The sequence below is a fragment of the Anabrus simplex genome, chromosome 10 (assembly GCF_040414725.1).
Source record: "Anabrus simplex isolate iqAnaSimp1 chromosome 10, ASM4041472v1, whole genome shotgun sequence".
In the NCBI taxonomy this organism is placed as follows: Eukaryota; Metazoa; Arthropoda; class Insecta; order Orthoptera; family Tettigoniidae; genus Anabrus; species Anabrus simplex.
The window spans coordinates 49,889,174-49,905,266 of record NC_090274.1 but is presented as its reverse complement, the minus strand read 5'-3'; the positions used below and the strand labels follow the sequence as shown (position 1 = coordinate 49,905,266).

Here is a 16,093-nt window from a genome sequence, read left to right as displayed (position 1 = left end):
GCTAAGGTCTCAAGGTATGCTGTTCGACCATTGGAATCCCATCTATCAAATTAACGTTCACATACCAGACGTTACAAAACATGTTCCCCTGTTTATTTATTTATTTATTTTTGAACTGTGTATACAAATTGTGGTACTACTTGAATACCGGTGTCCCATTGCTATTGGAAAGTTAAATATTACAAAAGCCATAACAAATGTACTAGTTATTAATTATAATGACGGTATTGCCTAATATTTGTATACTGATATTCCATTGCTGTCTTAACGCACGCCAGTGGAACTTAGCCGTAAGATCTTACCCGAGCACAGCCGATTGGCTTCGCATTGTCAGTGGTGTTTCTTCGTGTTTGCTAAATCTTGCCGTCGTCTCGTCTTGCAGTTTTTATTATGTTGCGGAAGCACGGATATACCAAAATGACTTTCTATCATTCTACAGGAGACGATTTTCTTATATGTTTTCAAACCAGAAAATCACTCATGACTAAATAGTAGCAGTATTATAGTAGAAGTGAAACTTCAGAAATATTTAAGTTTCCAGAATTCACAAAGGTATCTGCAGCTTCACAGTAATCCTAGAAATCCGTTTACATCATATATACAGTAACATAAAGATGTCTTTGTCAGCTATATATGATTAAATATTATAAATCTTTCGGCATAAATAACTTCTCTTTTGTTTCATTCTAGTATTAAGAACTGAAATCTTTAGAAAGTAATCTGATTACAGTGAAGGCAGCCATATCTAGCGAAGAAAACTGGAAATTCTACACTTTTTAATTACACGTACAACCAGCTCCATCTTTAGATTGTTCTACAAACTATTTCCTCCAACTTTTTGGCTACAAGCTCCTTACCGTTCCCTACAGATCTGTACATGTATTTACGTAGTTTCTCTCTTAAATAACTTCAGTAGTAATAATAATGCTAATAATGTTTGAGTCAACTGGATGTCAGCTTGCATTCGGGAGATTGTGGGTTCGAACTTGGCTGAACTTGGAGACCTATCAATGTCTCATGATTCACCAGCGAGTGATTCCGGAGAAAATAAAAGAAAAATGAAGCAGAACGGACCGACAGATTTGCCAAAACTGTTTTTCGTATACTCTTTTATTATATACAGTGGCGTATGCTGTGTCCAAGACATGGGCTGCCGCTAGACTTGTTGGTTTAGTGAACGCCAAGTCTTTAAGCGTTTTGAGCTGCAGCCAACGGAGCAGCCTGTTATTATCAGTGCCGTTTCACTGTCCTGGCCTCTGCAACTGTCAATGCTGAACACTTGCTCAGTGGAGATGGTAGCCTAAGGTTTAGCAAATTAAAGTCCGACTTTGTGGCTAAATGTATAGAATGGTTGCCTTTGGTCCGAAGGCCCCGCTTCAGTTCTCACAATCAACCCCCTGGTATTGTTAATTCCCCTAGCTTGGGGACTAGGTGTTTATGACGTCTTCGCCATTCATTTCATCCTCATTTAGGTCACCACCAAACCCATACAAATGCCATGCAAAAAAAAGCAAAGTCAAGCAAAGTCACCTCCGTACAGGCCATGAAGGCCCTTAGAGGAGTGGAAGGTAAAGGCTTCCACCATTGTTAACCTCGGCACGTGATGGGGTAGAGTGGTTAGCTCTACGCCCGGCCGCCTTTGCCCCCAGGAATTAACTTGGTACTCATTTTTGGTGTAAGCTGAGTGAACCTCAGGGCCATATGCACCTCCGGAAGTGGAAATCTCGTTTCTTAAATTTTACGACTTCCTGACGGGAATTCGAACCCACGTCCTTCCGGGCGAACCGAGCACCCCTTTACCGCCTCGGCCAGGCAGACAAATGCCATGCACCATTATTATTATTATTATCATGTCTGGCTCCATGGCTAAATGGTTAGCGTCCTGGCCTTTGGTCACAGGGGTCCCGGGTTCGATTCCCGGTAGGGTCGGGAATTTTAACCTTAATTGGTTAATTTCGCTGGCACGGGGGCTGGGTGTATGTGTCGTCTTCATCATCATATCATCCTCATCACGACGCGCAGGTCACCTACAGGTGTCAAATCAAAAGACCTGCATCTGGCGAGCCGAACATGTCCTCGGACACTCCCGGCACTAAAAGCCATACGCCATTTCATTTCATTATTAATAATAATAATAATAATAATAATAATAATAATAATTTTGAATGTTACAGCTTTATCAGAGGTCGTGCGCATCGTTCACTGGTTTGTTAGCTTCCTCGGAAGATCGGTGATGGTGTCCTACCCATGATCACGGGTTCGATTCCAACCAACACAAGAGAACACTACACCTGAAAGATTGCATTTCATTTTAGCAGTCTACCTATAAAAAGAAAACTACATTACTCCTATAACAGCAGCCCTGCAGTGTCTTCCTACAAGGATGTACTGTAGAAGTAACGGGAGTGAAATATCAGCACTCTGTTATCTATGCAAGTTGCTTTACGTCGCACCGACACAGACAGGTCTTTATGGCGACGATGGGACAGGAAGGAGCTAGGAGTGGGAAGGAAGCGGCAGTGGCCTTAATTACGTACAGCCCCAGCATTTGCCTGGTGTGAAAATGGGAAACCACGGAAAACCATCTTCAGGGCTGCCGACAGTGGGGTTCGAACCCACTATCTCCCGAATACAGGATACTGGTCGCAATTAAGCGACTGCAGCTATCGAGCTCGGTCTGTTATCTATGAGTATGAGGTGAGGAAGTCTAGACGATGAGGAACGTATGGTTGATAGCAGCGGCGATCTCCTGGAGCGAAGCCTAGCACAGCTATCCCCACGGTCCCCGTACCTATAGGACATACATCAGCAAGCCGTGTGATGTGGGTCAAGGGGAGAGGGACGCAGAGCTAGGGCTGCGAGATCTGCCTCAGATGTCATGCTCTCAGAAATACATGCGACGTTTTTTTCTTATTGCTTTGAAGTTTTGTAAATGGCACAATGCGTCAGATGCTTAGATTATAATGTGTTTTAGATTGGCATCGTCCTCATTTGAGGTTTGGGCTTAACCGATAGCCTTGGTAGCCCTCAGTATACGCCACTGGTGATATAGATTTTAGAATGAATAGTTCGGAAAGAGGATACTGTGTAGTGATAGGCAAAAATAAATCAAAAGAAGATTTTCTTTAAAATGAAATGAAATGCCGTATGGCTTTTAGTGCCGGGATATCCCAGGACGGGTTCGGCTCGCCAGGTGCAGATCTTTCTATTTGACTCTCGTAGGCGACCTGCGCGTCGTGATGAGGATGAAATGATGATGAAGACAACACATACACCCAGCCCCCGTGCCGTAGGAATTAACCAATTAAGGTTAAAATCCCCGACCCGGCCGGGAATCGAACCCGGGACCCTCTGAACCGAAGGCCAGTACGCTGACCGTTCAGCCAACGAGTCGGACTTCTTTAAAATGAGTAGACTGAACTCCTCGCTAAAACAATTAGAAGCTACGATAAATTTGCGTACCCCTTGATAGACCCCGCTTACCCCCAGTGGTACCCGTACCACACTTTGAATACCACTGGCCTAGGGCGTCAAACATCCTGAATCCGGACCTGCCCTGAAAGATGGAAGCAAGGTTGGGTTTAACCAGAAAGTAATAAAAAAACAAGTCTTCTTGTTATTCTTAACCAACGGTATCCATTCAAAGAGTGGGCCATGTTCACCTTCCCAATTAGCAGCCCAACCCATAAATCAAACAAGCCGACTTCATGCATAGTCACAGTTAGGTGACACCTTGAGCAATGTTCTGTGACGCCGAAGTGAAGAATCCGGAAGCAGAAGCGAGCAAGCTAATGAACAAGGACACCACACAGAAAAGAAAGATAGTAGTAAGAAGAGTGTAGTGACCTGCAAGAGAGGTCATACGAGATTCCAGTTCCAACAACGGAGACTGGCTAAGCTGAAGATAACGGTTCATCACACTTGTGCTACATCGTACGTGGCTTTGGAGCCATTGCGTGTGTAGACGAGTTGGTCCCCTTAAAACAAGAGTGAAGAATTGATTAAGAATGTGTTTACATTCAAACCTGAGCTGCGATGGTCATAGAGATTTTTATTTCAAGTTGACTAAACTAGTAACCTAAAGACCTTGCAAACTGGGTTCGAACCCCACCATCAATCAAGCACTACTGATCTGCATTTGGAGCGGTCGCCCAGGTGGCAGATTCCCTATCTGTTGTTTTTCTAGCCTTTTCTTAAATGATTTCAAAGAAAATGGAAATTTATTGAACATCTCCCTAGGTAAGTTATTCCAGTCCTTAAATCCCTTTCCTATGAACGAATATTTGCCCCAATTTGTCCTTTTGAATTCCAACCTTATCTTCATATTGTGATCTTTCCTACTTTTAAAGACACCACTCAAACTTATTCGTCTACTAATGTCGTTCCGCCCCGCGTTGGTACAGGTCATGAGATTTTCTTATCATCCAGATTCCGCCAGTACAGACTGGTCCAAACAAAAATGTTCCTTAAGTTTTTCTTTCTTGCATTTCTACATCTATAATCAATGATCAGTGTTTCTGATGCATATTATTATTATTATTATTATTATTATTATTATTATTATTATTATTATTATTATTATTATTATTATTATTATTATTATTATTATTATCTGGTGTGCAGGTTGCGTGCGTATCTCTTATTCCAAGGCCCTGCGTTGATTTTCCGGCCAGTTCAAGTATTTTAATACTGAATTGAGTTCAAGTGGGTTTATTTTTTGCTTTAGGGGAAACAGGGGTAATTATAACATTATCATATACATACCATATGTAGGAAAAAAATTGATAGGGAATTGCATCTTAAGGTTGTTCAGAATCTGTGTCACATTTCATTAGTTAATATTGGGCCTAATTGTTATGGAATGTATAAGTATTTATATTTTAGCATGATAATGTTCTAATTACCCCTGGTTCCCCTACGTCGCACCGACACAGAAATGATGATGAAGACGACACATACACCCAGCCCCCGTGTCAGCGGAATTAACCAAGTATATTTAAAATTCCCGACCCTGCCTGGAATCGAACCCGGGACCCCTCTGACCAAAGGTCACCACGCCATGGAGCCAGACCTCCATACTGTAAAAGATCTCTATTGATCTCCACCAACCCAGGATGAATCGTTTTGAGACTTCTGAACTAGGATAACAAACGTTTAGAGATTTTTTTCAGCTGGCAATCTGAACAGATGAGCGTTAAACGTTATCCTTCTTTTCCGGATTACGCTTGATATCTTTCCAGTGTGGGTGTATATTTCTATAATAATAAAAATACAGTAAAACCTGTCTTTAAACGGACCATATAATAAGCGGAAACTCGCCTTCAACAGAAAATTCCCCCAATCCTTTGAATTTGGCGTAAAATATAATGGAAATCGCCCTGGATTAAGCCAAAACTGTTAATCGCGGAAACTAAAGCCAATGTTCAATCTTCCTAGTGGATCGTTTAGCAATGTTTTAACCATTCTGTTCATTCTAGACGGTCGGTGATGCAATAACAGGTACTGCAAATGGCACGGTACATTCCTTCTTTCCCCCATCTCTTTGTTTCGGGGATTAACTTCTGGGCACTTCTTTTGGCCGCCTGCGCAATCAACGTTGTGTACGTTAGGCTACACTACGAGTAACTGTCTGCCATAATGGAATGCACTACTTGAAAAAGAAGAGAAGCGATTGATCGCAGACTGAAAACTTACCAAGATGTCGTCAGAAGTTAACGGGAGCCACAGCAATTAACCCTTTGACAGAATTATTCAGATACGTTCGTTGCAATTTCTGAGGCTTTGAAGTCAGAAAATCAAGAATAGGACCACTGCAAATGATAAAAGTCTATTTGATTGCTGGACAATGTTAAATATTGTACCAGGAAGGAAAGTAATCAACTTTATATCGTATATTCTGCTAATATTTGACGTATTTTCGAGTGTCCACTCTACCGGTAAGGAAATTGATCTGATCACTTACCAGTCTAATGTATTCTGTTAATGTTTGACGTGTTTTCAAGTGTCTAGTGAAAAATTGATGGAGAATTTACACTATTTTCTAGTACACATTCATTAAGCAGAAAATTGTCTTCAGCTGAAATGTTGTCAGGTCCCTTGCGATTCCGCTGAAGACAGGCTTTATTGTAATAATGGCGTGTATCCTCCGGAGAGGCTTGGTGAAGGTCTTTCGAGTTGTGAGAACGGGACCCTGCTTATGATGAATTCTAATGCTGAAGATCGCACACGCACTCAGCCCCCGAACCACCAGAATTAACCAATAAATGTTAAAATCCCCGGGCCGGTCGGGAATTGAACCAGAAACCTTTTGGAACAAAGGCCAGTGTGCTAACCATTTAGCCATGTAGTTGGACATTATTTGAGATGACAATAATTCATTGCTGCAATTATACTGTGATTAAGCTGGTGAAACGTCAAAATAAACCTCAATGCAGAATATCCTTGCAAAGATGGATATAAAAGGATTTCAGTGGCATCCTTCGCTAAGATTTACAATCAGATGATCAATTCCAGTGATCAGTACCAAAATATGCAATCTAGGAGGCTAGAGTTGGAGAACAGAGAAGATGGGAAGACGGGAGGTCTCGCATGTCTTGAAACAGCAGTAACTTGTGAAGAAATGGCAGGGAAGTGGGCAACATACCGATCGTACATAGAAGCAATCAACCTCCACCCAGCAGAATTCTTTAAAGAAAATTTCAGTGGGTGATATTGAAACAGTTTAATACCACTTCAGTAATTCTTTTCACCCCCCAAGGCAATGCTGTTCCAAATAATCATTTACCGGAAAGATGGACAAAAATCACGTATAAAACTTGCGATTGCTTTGATGATTGAAGATTTTCAGGCATTAGAATAATAATAATAATAATAATAATAATAATAATAATAATAATAATAACAGAATTTACAAAGGCAGGCCAGCAATCTCCCTTTATAAGAAGCCATTACAATTTGGCACTGGATTCGCTGTAAGAAGAAACATTAACTCAATACTTAACTTTTCTTCACCTTTGTTAATGTACATGCTCCCACCAATAACTACAATCGGAAAGATCCATAAATGATGGAAGGCTTCTGGGAATCGCTAGAAGAAACTACAGCCACAATTCCAAAACATCACATAAAAATTCTATTGGGAGATTTTAATGCCGAAATTGATAGAGAAAAGAAATTCAGGACCATTGCAGGATTATACCCAGCGCACAATAGGACCAGTGAAAATGGAGACAGATTAATTGATTTTTGCAACAACAAAAAAATCTCAAATTAATGTCAGCACATTTTCGAGCGCTTCCACACAAAAAAAAAAAAAAGAAAACCTAGAGATCCCCAAATCTTCACTTTGGAGAATTTCAAATAGATCATGTAGCTATTTCCAATAACAATCAAAAATAAATTATGAATGTTAAAGTTAAAAAAAGGAATAATTGACCCTGACCACTATCTATCCTTAATCAAGGTAAAATTTCAACGAAACAGGTCCAAACCCAGAATAACAGAAACTTTGCTCGCCGATCCGGAATTTCTTAAACAAAACACCAGTACTATCATTGAAAGTATCCTTACTCACAATCCTTCGAACTGGGTAGAACTCAAAGACATACTTTTGAAGGCTTCTCAAAATGTTGGCACACCACCCAGGAAACGCAAACATAGGTGGTGGAATGAAACTTACGACAAGGCCATAAGCTTTAGAATTAAAGCCTGGTAGAAATGGAATTTTCATACAACTGAACTAACGTGGTGGGAATTCGCCAAAATACGGAAACAAACATAAAAATCATCAGGTCTGAGAAACGCAAATATGATCACTACATATTGTCATAAATTGAACAAGATTTTACAAAAATCAATACACGTAACTTGTAAAAAAAACTTTCTGAAAAGAATTATCAAATTATCAGGCACCTGGTCTTTGCTTCAAATGCCCGGATGGAATATTAGAAACGAATAATCGAGAAAATTGCAAACTTCTAGCAGTGTTTAAACTGTGAATCCCCTAAAGAACAACTCACCTTTGAGACACCCTCATCTAATCAAGATTCAGAACCCCAATATTGGAAGAAGTCAAAGAAATAATCCATGGTCTCAAAGATAACAAAGCCCCAGGGGAAGATGGCATAATTGCCGAAATGCTGAAGATAGGAGGTGAGAACGTAGCCTGGAAAATCCAATCGATTCTTGAAAACATCTTGATCACTGAATAAATCCCTGAAGACTGGAAATGTGCGCTAATCTATCCACTACACAAGAAAGGGGATAAAATCAACATCAATAATTATAGAGGAATTAGCTTGATACCAGTTGCTTACAAAAGCTTTCCCAATGCCCTGCTCACTAGACTTGAGAAACAGACCATCTAATGGGTGAATACGAGGTAGGTTTCCGAAAAGAACATCTTGTACAGAACAAATCATTAATATATATTTGCTATTTGATTTACGTCGCACCGGACACAGATATGTCTTACGGCGACGATGGGATAGGAAAGGCCTAGGAATTGGAAGGAAGCGGCCGTGGCCTTAATTAAGGTACAGCCCCGGCATTTGCCTTGTGTGAAAATGGGAAACCACGGAAAACCATCTTCAGGGCTGCCGACAGTGGGGCTCGAACGCACTATCTCCCGATTACTGGATACTGGCCGTACTAATCATTAATCTTAAAACTATCCTACAAATACACAAAACCAGACAAACTGTCATACCGGTATGCCTCTATAGACCGTCAAACACTTTTCAATACTCTAGAAGAATTTCAAGTGGATAAAAAACAAATGTATTAGTCAGGCAAACATTAACTGGCACTACTTCAAAAGTGAAATTCCTAAGCGAAATATCCTAGCCTTTTAATATTAACACCGGAGTCCCTCAAGGAGACGGATTATCTCCGCTACTGTTCAATCTCGTACTTGAGAAAGTAATCAGGCCCTGTGTAAAGGAAATTAAAAGAATAACCCTTGGCGGACTACTTAGAGTCCGACTCGTTGGCTGAATGGTCAGCGTACTGGCCTTCGGTTCAGAGGGTCCCGGGTTCGATTCCCGGCCGGGTCGGGGATTTTAATCGCTTCTGATTGGGTGTATGTGTCTGTCCTCTTCATATTCAGACAACATACCTCACTACCAACCACCACAGATACACGCAATAGTGATTACATCCCTCCATATAGGGTTGGCGCCAGGAAGGACATCCGGTCGTAAAACAGAGTCAAATCCACGCAGTTCGCACCCGCGACCCCACAAGTCTGGGAAAAAGCGGTAGGAAAATAAGAATAAGAAGAGACTACTTAAAGACAGAATGCACTTGCACTGTTTGGCATTTGCGGATGACATAGCATTCCTTTCCATTAACAAGCAAGAAGCAATTTATTCAACTGAAAAATTACACGAAATTGCCATCAAATCTCGTATGGGAAAACTCAACACATGGAAAGAGCTTCACGATACTTAGATGGACAACCTATGATAACTAAATTCGGCAAAATCTTTCAGGTGAACCAATTCAAACATTTGGGAGAAATTATTCAGCCCTCTGGTTTAAACCGCGATGCAAATAACGAAAGAATTTCCAAATTACAGAAAGCTTACAGGATCACTTGGAACAGGTTCAATAAAAAATCAATAGGTACCTCGGAAAGCAAAATTAGACACTATAATATAAACAAACCTGAAGCGTTATATGCTTCAGAAACCTTAATCATTGGTGGCGGGACTTTAACCAAAGACATAGAGAAACACGAAAGGAAAATTTTAAGAAAAATGTTGGTCCAGCTTGTAATAGAGGGAATATGGAGGAAAAAAATCATCGCAGGAAATATATTGTGATTCTGGAAAATATGTCTCACTTTTCGGAAAAGACGATTAAAATTTTATGGAGACATTATCGGAATGAAAAGTAACAGAATAACTAAAAGAATTCTCAACCTGGCCCTTTCATCTAAAACCAAGAACAGCTGGCTTCGTAAAATTGAAACAGATCTCCAGGAAATCAACATCTCAAAAGACATTGTACAGGACAGAAGTAAATTCAGAACCAATTCACCAGTTTGAAGACAAACCTAACACCAGAGTCGTTATAACTTGGACAGAAGAACGAAGGAAGAAGCTCAGCGAGAGGATGAAGAGATTTTGGGAGGAGAAGAAGGCCAACGCATCAGCTGACCTGGTTCAATGGAGCTCCTAAGTAGGACATAACGATGTAAATCATAAAAATAATGCCGATATGGCCTCCAGAGAAACCCGTATAGGCGACCTATGAGGATGGGGCTCTACCTGTGATGAACTATAACGATGAAGACGGTACACCCCATTGGAATTAATCAGCTAATGTTAACATTTCTGACCCAGCCGGGAATCGAACCCGGGACCCTCTAAACCAAAGGTCAGAACGATAACCATTGAGCTGGACGATACTCGTAATACTTTCAAGAGAACGCTTGGAGGGAGGCAGGGTTTGACGCTTCACAATGCATCTACCCGTACCATTAAACGACTTATGAAATTTATTCCAGAGACGAAAATAAGAGGGTCTTTAAAAAGAAACTCATTAATATTACCGCATAAAATACTTGGACTCAAGCAAAATCTAATAATGTTCAATACGACAACTTCGTAACCAGCGATTAGATACAGCTTACTGTACTAAAGTTATTTCTTTCTTTCTTTCTTAACCTGTTTACCTTCCAAGGTTGGTTTTTCCCTCGGACTCAGCCAGGGATCCCACCACTACCGCCTCAAGGGCAGTGTCCTGGAGCTTCAGACTCTGGGTCGGGGGATACAACTGGGGAGGATGACCAGTACCTCGCCCAAGCGGCCTCACCTGCTATGCCGAACAGGGACCTTGTGGGGGGGATGGGAAGATTGAAAGGGATAGACAAGGATGAGGGAAGGAAGCGGCCGTGGCCTTAAGTTAGGTACCATCCCGGCATTTGCCTGAAGGAGAAATGGGAAACCACGGAAAACCACTTCGAGGATGGCTGAGGTGGGAATCGAACCCCCTCTACTCATTTGACCTCCCGAGGCTGAGTTGACCCCGTTCCAGCCCTCGTACTACTTTTCAAATTTCGTGGCAGAGCCGGGAATCGAATCCGAGCCTCCGGCGGCGGCAGCTAATCACACTAACCACTACGCCACAGAGGCGGACTAAGGTACTAAAATGTTGGTAATAATATTTAACTTCTTCTTTTTTCCTCTATTAGTATTTTTCACATTAATGGAAATGAGTATTTATGATGAACACTGAAAAAATAGTATCGTAATATTTAAAAACAAATTTTTAAGGGCTTTCTTGGCATAAAAATGACGAGTGTTCAAGTTGCAGGAGTGGACAGTTTCTCTTAAATATTCAGCTAATTGTTACCATTTTTATGAACCCCTTTTTAATTTGTTGATAGATCTCGTGGTTACAGTATTGTGCACTTTAAAGTACATTAATTATTTTTTTAATTTAGTGTTAAAATAATGCACTAAATGTTCAGAATATTTAGAACAGTATTTTTTAATTTTTAACTGAAGAACTTTTCAACACAAGAAAGTGACTGTATGTCATTTTGTAGATGAACTGTGCACATACACACTCAAAAAATTTCATAGATTTTTATTTGGTAGTTTCCAAGTTATCAGGAAAACTATTCTTGAAAATGTATATAACGCCCACCTACAGGAAATAGCCTGACACGGCTAAAATCGATGGTGAATCGAACCCGAGACCCTCAAAAAATTAAGTCGCTAATCTGACCATTCAGCCAAGAAGTTACAATTATAAAATTGTCGTAATGGATGTTATGCATCAGTCCCAACAAGTACATGTTAGTGCATTTTATTTTTAAAGTATTAATTAATTTTGGTAGTGGTTTAACGCCGCACTAACACGTTGAAGATTTTCGGCGACACTAGGATGATACGGTCACTTGCCTGGTGTGAAAATGGGAAACCACGGAAAACCATCTTCACGGCTGCCGACAGTGGAGTTCGAACGAACGTACTATCTCCCGAAATCCGGGTACTGGCCGCACTTGAACGACTGCAGCTATCGGGCTCGGTATTATTATTATTATTATTATTATTATTATTATTATTATTATTATTATGATTATTATTATTATTATTATTATTATTATTATTAAGATATAGACGGACTGAAATTAGGGTTGCCACCTATCTTGATTCAGGTGAGACATCCCGAATTTTCAGAATTGCATACAACCTCGCATGGCAGGATATCAAATTATCTCAAAGACGTATGTGAAATAAATTCTTACTGAGTGTCAACGATATTTATACTGTAGTGAAATTTGTTTATTTTAATGGCAGAATCATACAAAATACAATATTATTAAATATCCCATTCTGGTGCAAAGTGTACTCAATGTTTACCTTTTTAAGAAGTTATAATTGATTATTCAACTTCCATTTAAACATTTCATGCGTTTAGGGGGAGGAGGTGCCTTTGCTGGCAGGACCTAGTGTTTACAGTGCACTATGTCTTCTGGTATAGGCTAGAGCAGTTTTGTTACTTTCATAGATCTGTCTCTGTCTTAACCTTGGCTTTGACAACATAAAAGTGACTGAGGTATGAGGTAATGCCATTCCTTATGCAGTCAGTCCCTGCTATGGATGGTGTGAAAATGTTGCTCATAGTGTCGGTCGATGAAATGCATTTCAGTGAGCTTGGCAGGCTGATATGTAATAGCAACTGCTGACTCGGTGAAGAAAGCAACGGGAAACTACCTCACTCCTCATTTCCCTAGTACCGAGCTCGATAGCTGCAGTCGCTTAAGTGCGGCCAGTATCCAGTATTCGGGAGATAGTGGGTTCGAACCCCACTGTCGGCAGCCCTGAAGATGGTTTTCCGTGGTTTCCCATTTTCACACCAGGCAAATGCTGGGGTTGTACCTTAATTAAGGCCAAGGCCGCTTCCTTCCCACTCCTAGCCCTTCCCTGTCCCATCGTCGCATTAAGACCTATCTGTGTCGGTGCGACGTAAATCAGCTAGCATTTCCCTAGTACGCCTCTTCAGGATGCCTAGGCCATATGTTACAGCTGATGGTGAAACTGTTGAGGATCTAACCACCCCTAGGGCTGAGGACTGAACATACATACATACATACATACATACATACATACATACATACATACATACATAGGGGCAGGAGAAAGACTTATCCTATCATTTTCAGTGTCACTCCTTTGATTTGCCAAAATGTAGCAACTCAGCCGGTGTTCTCCAATGGTATGGAATTATCATTTTCGCAGTGTGTAAGTTTTGTTTATAAATATTTTATTGTGCTCCGTGGATTCTCATTTTCAGTCATTATAATGTTATTGGCTTTACGTCCCACAACTACTTTTACGATTTTCGGAGACGCCGAGGTGCCGGCTTTTAATCCCATTAAGTCCATTTCAGAGACAGTATTAATATAAATATTCTTTTTTTTAAAAAAATGTTTCCGTATAACCCAAATATTGTTCTAAACTTTTACTGAAAATATTCTATTTGTAATTTTGGTCGTCTCCTGTACAACACTCTGTTATAAAATCAAAAATTTGTTTAAAATTTGTAAAATAATTCTAAGGTTTCCCAAATCAAAACAAAACAAAAACAAAACGCAGTTTTAAACAGTAAAAATCTACTTCATCCCAGGATTACATGTCTTAAGGCACCTACCTGAAGTGTTTTGAAGAAGACTGCAGTACCTTGAGAAGAACACACATCGATGCTTGCTCCTGACTTATATATCCTCCATCAGGAAGAATGTAGTGGTGGGGAACCGTACGGAGGTCACCGACCTGTTACCTTCTTCAATGGAGCTGTCAAGTCCTACCTAACCTGCGACCGGTTTTATAGAGCAAAAAGAAACCCACCATTCATTACAGGGGCAGCTTGAATTTTCGCATATCTAATTTTGTGTCTCTGTTTGTATCAGTTAAAGTGTGTAATGGGGCCACTAGGCTTTTATCTTCCTCGCCTGACTTAAATATTAAGGGTAATATAAAATGCATACATACATTGTTAAAACCAGACCTCCTCATATTATGGAGCGAGTGAACGAGAATTATATTTACAATAAATTAATTTTATATGCATTAGGGCCTGCCTGACCGAGGCAGAGTGGTGGGCGCGGCGTGGGTTCGATTCCCCATCAGGAAGCCGAAAAATTTAAGTAACGAGATTTTTTTTTGCAACTAGCTTTAACGTCACACTGACGCAGATAGGTCTTATGGCGACGATAGGATAGGAAAGGGCGAGGAGTGGGAAGGAAGCGGCGTGGCCTTAATTAAGGCGCGCTCCGGAGATAAAAAGATATTTTTACCTAATGCTTGGATTTTCACAAAACTTTGTGGGAATGCTACCTACATAAAAGTAGAGATCTCACGAACATCCCTTTCATATAAAATTAATAGTTTTCCGAAATAATTTTTTCTTTTGAAATTTTAATTCCACCTTTTTCATGAAATTGAATTAACATGTTAATGTTGTTGTTGTTGTTGTTGTTGTTGTTGTTGTTGTTGTTTGAGTCATCAGTCCATAGACTGGTTTGATGCAGCCCTCCATGGCACCCTATTCTGAGCTAACCTTTTCATTTCTACGTAACTATTGCATCCTACATCTGCTCTAATCTGCTTGTCATATTCATGCCTTCGTCTACCCCTACCGTTCTTACCACCTATACTTCCTTCAAAAACTAACTGAACAAGTCCTGGGTATCTTAAGATGTGTCCTATCATTCTATCTCTTCTTCTCGTCAAATTTAGCCAAATTGATCTCCTCTCACCAATTTGATTCAGTATCTCTTCATTCGTGATTCGATCTATCCATCTCACCTTCAGCATTCTGCTGTAACACCACATTTCAAAAGCTTCTATTCTCTTTCTGTCTGAGCTAGTTACCGTCCATGTTTCACTTCCATACAATGCCACGCTCCACACGAATGTCTTCAAAAACATCTTTCTGATTCCGATATCAATGTTTGAAGTGAGCAAATTTCTTTTCTTAAGAAAGCTCTTCCTTGCTTGTGCTAGTCTGCATTTTATGTCCTCCTTACTTCTGCCATCGTTAGTTATTTTACTACCCAAGTAACAATATTCATCTACTTCCTTTAAGACTTCATTTCCTAATCTAATAATTCCTATATTACCTGCCTTCGTTCGACTGCACTCCATTACTTTTATTTTGGACTTATTTATTTTCATCTTGTACTCCTTACCCAATACTTCATCCATACCATTCAGCAACTTATCGAGATCTTCTGCAGTCTCAGATAAAATAACAATATCATCGGCAAATCTCAAGGTTTTGATTTCCTCTCCTTGGACTGTAATTCCCTTTCCAAATTTATCTTTGATTTCCTTTACTGCCTGTTCTATGTAAACATTGAAAAGGAGAGGGGACAAACTGCAGCCTTTCCTCACTCCTTTCTGGATTGCTGCTTCTTTTTCAAAGCCCTCGATTCTTATCACTGCAGACTGATTTTATACAGATTGTAGATAATTCTTCGTTCTCGGTATCTGATCCCTATCATCTTCAGAATCATAAAAAGCTTGGTCCAATCTACATTATCGAATGCCTTTTCTAGATCTACGAACGCCATGTACGTGGGCTTGTCCTTCTTGATTCGATCCTCTAAGATCAGACGTAAAGTCAGGATTGCTTCACGTGTTCCTACATTTCTTCTGAAGCCAAATTGATCTTCTCCCAATTCAGCTTCAAATTGTTTTGCCATTCTTCTGTAAATAATACGTGTTAAAATTTTTCAGGCATGAGATACTAAACTAATGGTGCGGTTGTTTTCACACCTGTCAGCACCGGCATTCTTGGGAATAGGTATAACAACATTCTTCCGAAAATCGGATGGGACTTCTCCTGTCTCATACATCTTGCACACTAAATTAAATAACCTTGCCATGCTGGTTTCTCCTAAGGCAATCAGTAATTCAGAGGGAATGTCATCAATTCCAGGTGCCTTGTCCCTATTGAGGTCACTCACAGCTCTGTCAAACTCTGACCTCAAAATTGGGTCTCCCATTTCATCAGGATCAACAGCCTCTTCATGTTCCAGAACCAAATTATCTACATCTTTACCTTGATACAACTG

The 16,093-nt window shown here is 40.2% G+C and overlaps 1 protein-coding gene across 1 annotated transcript in view; it reads right to left on the bottom strand.

Annotated features, from left to right (window-relative positions):
• Positions 1–13,690, bottom strand: part of LOC136882016 (apolipoprotein D) — a 33,565-nt gene extending 19,875 nt beyond the window's left edge. The window contains exon 1 of the mRNA XM_067154513.2: positions 13,666–13,690. The gene's annotated coding sequence lies outside the window, so the exon portion shown is untranslated. The remainder of the gene's footprint in view (positions 1–13,665) is intronic.
• Between the last annotated feature and the right edge of the window lie 2,403 nt (positions 13,691–16,093).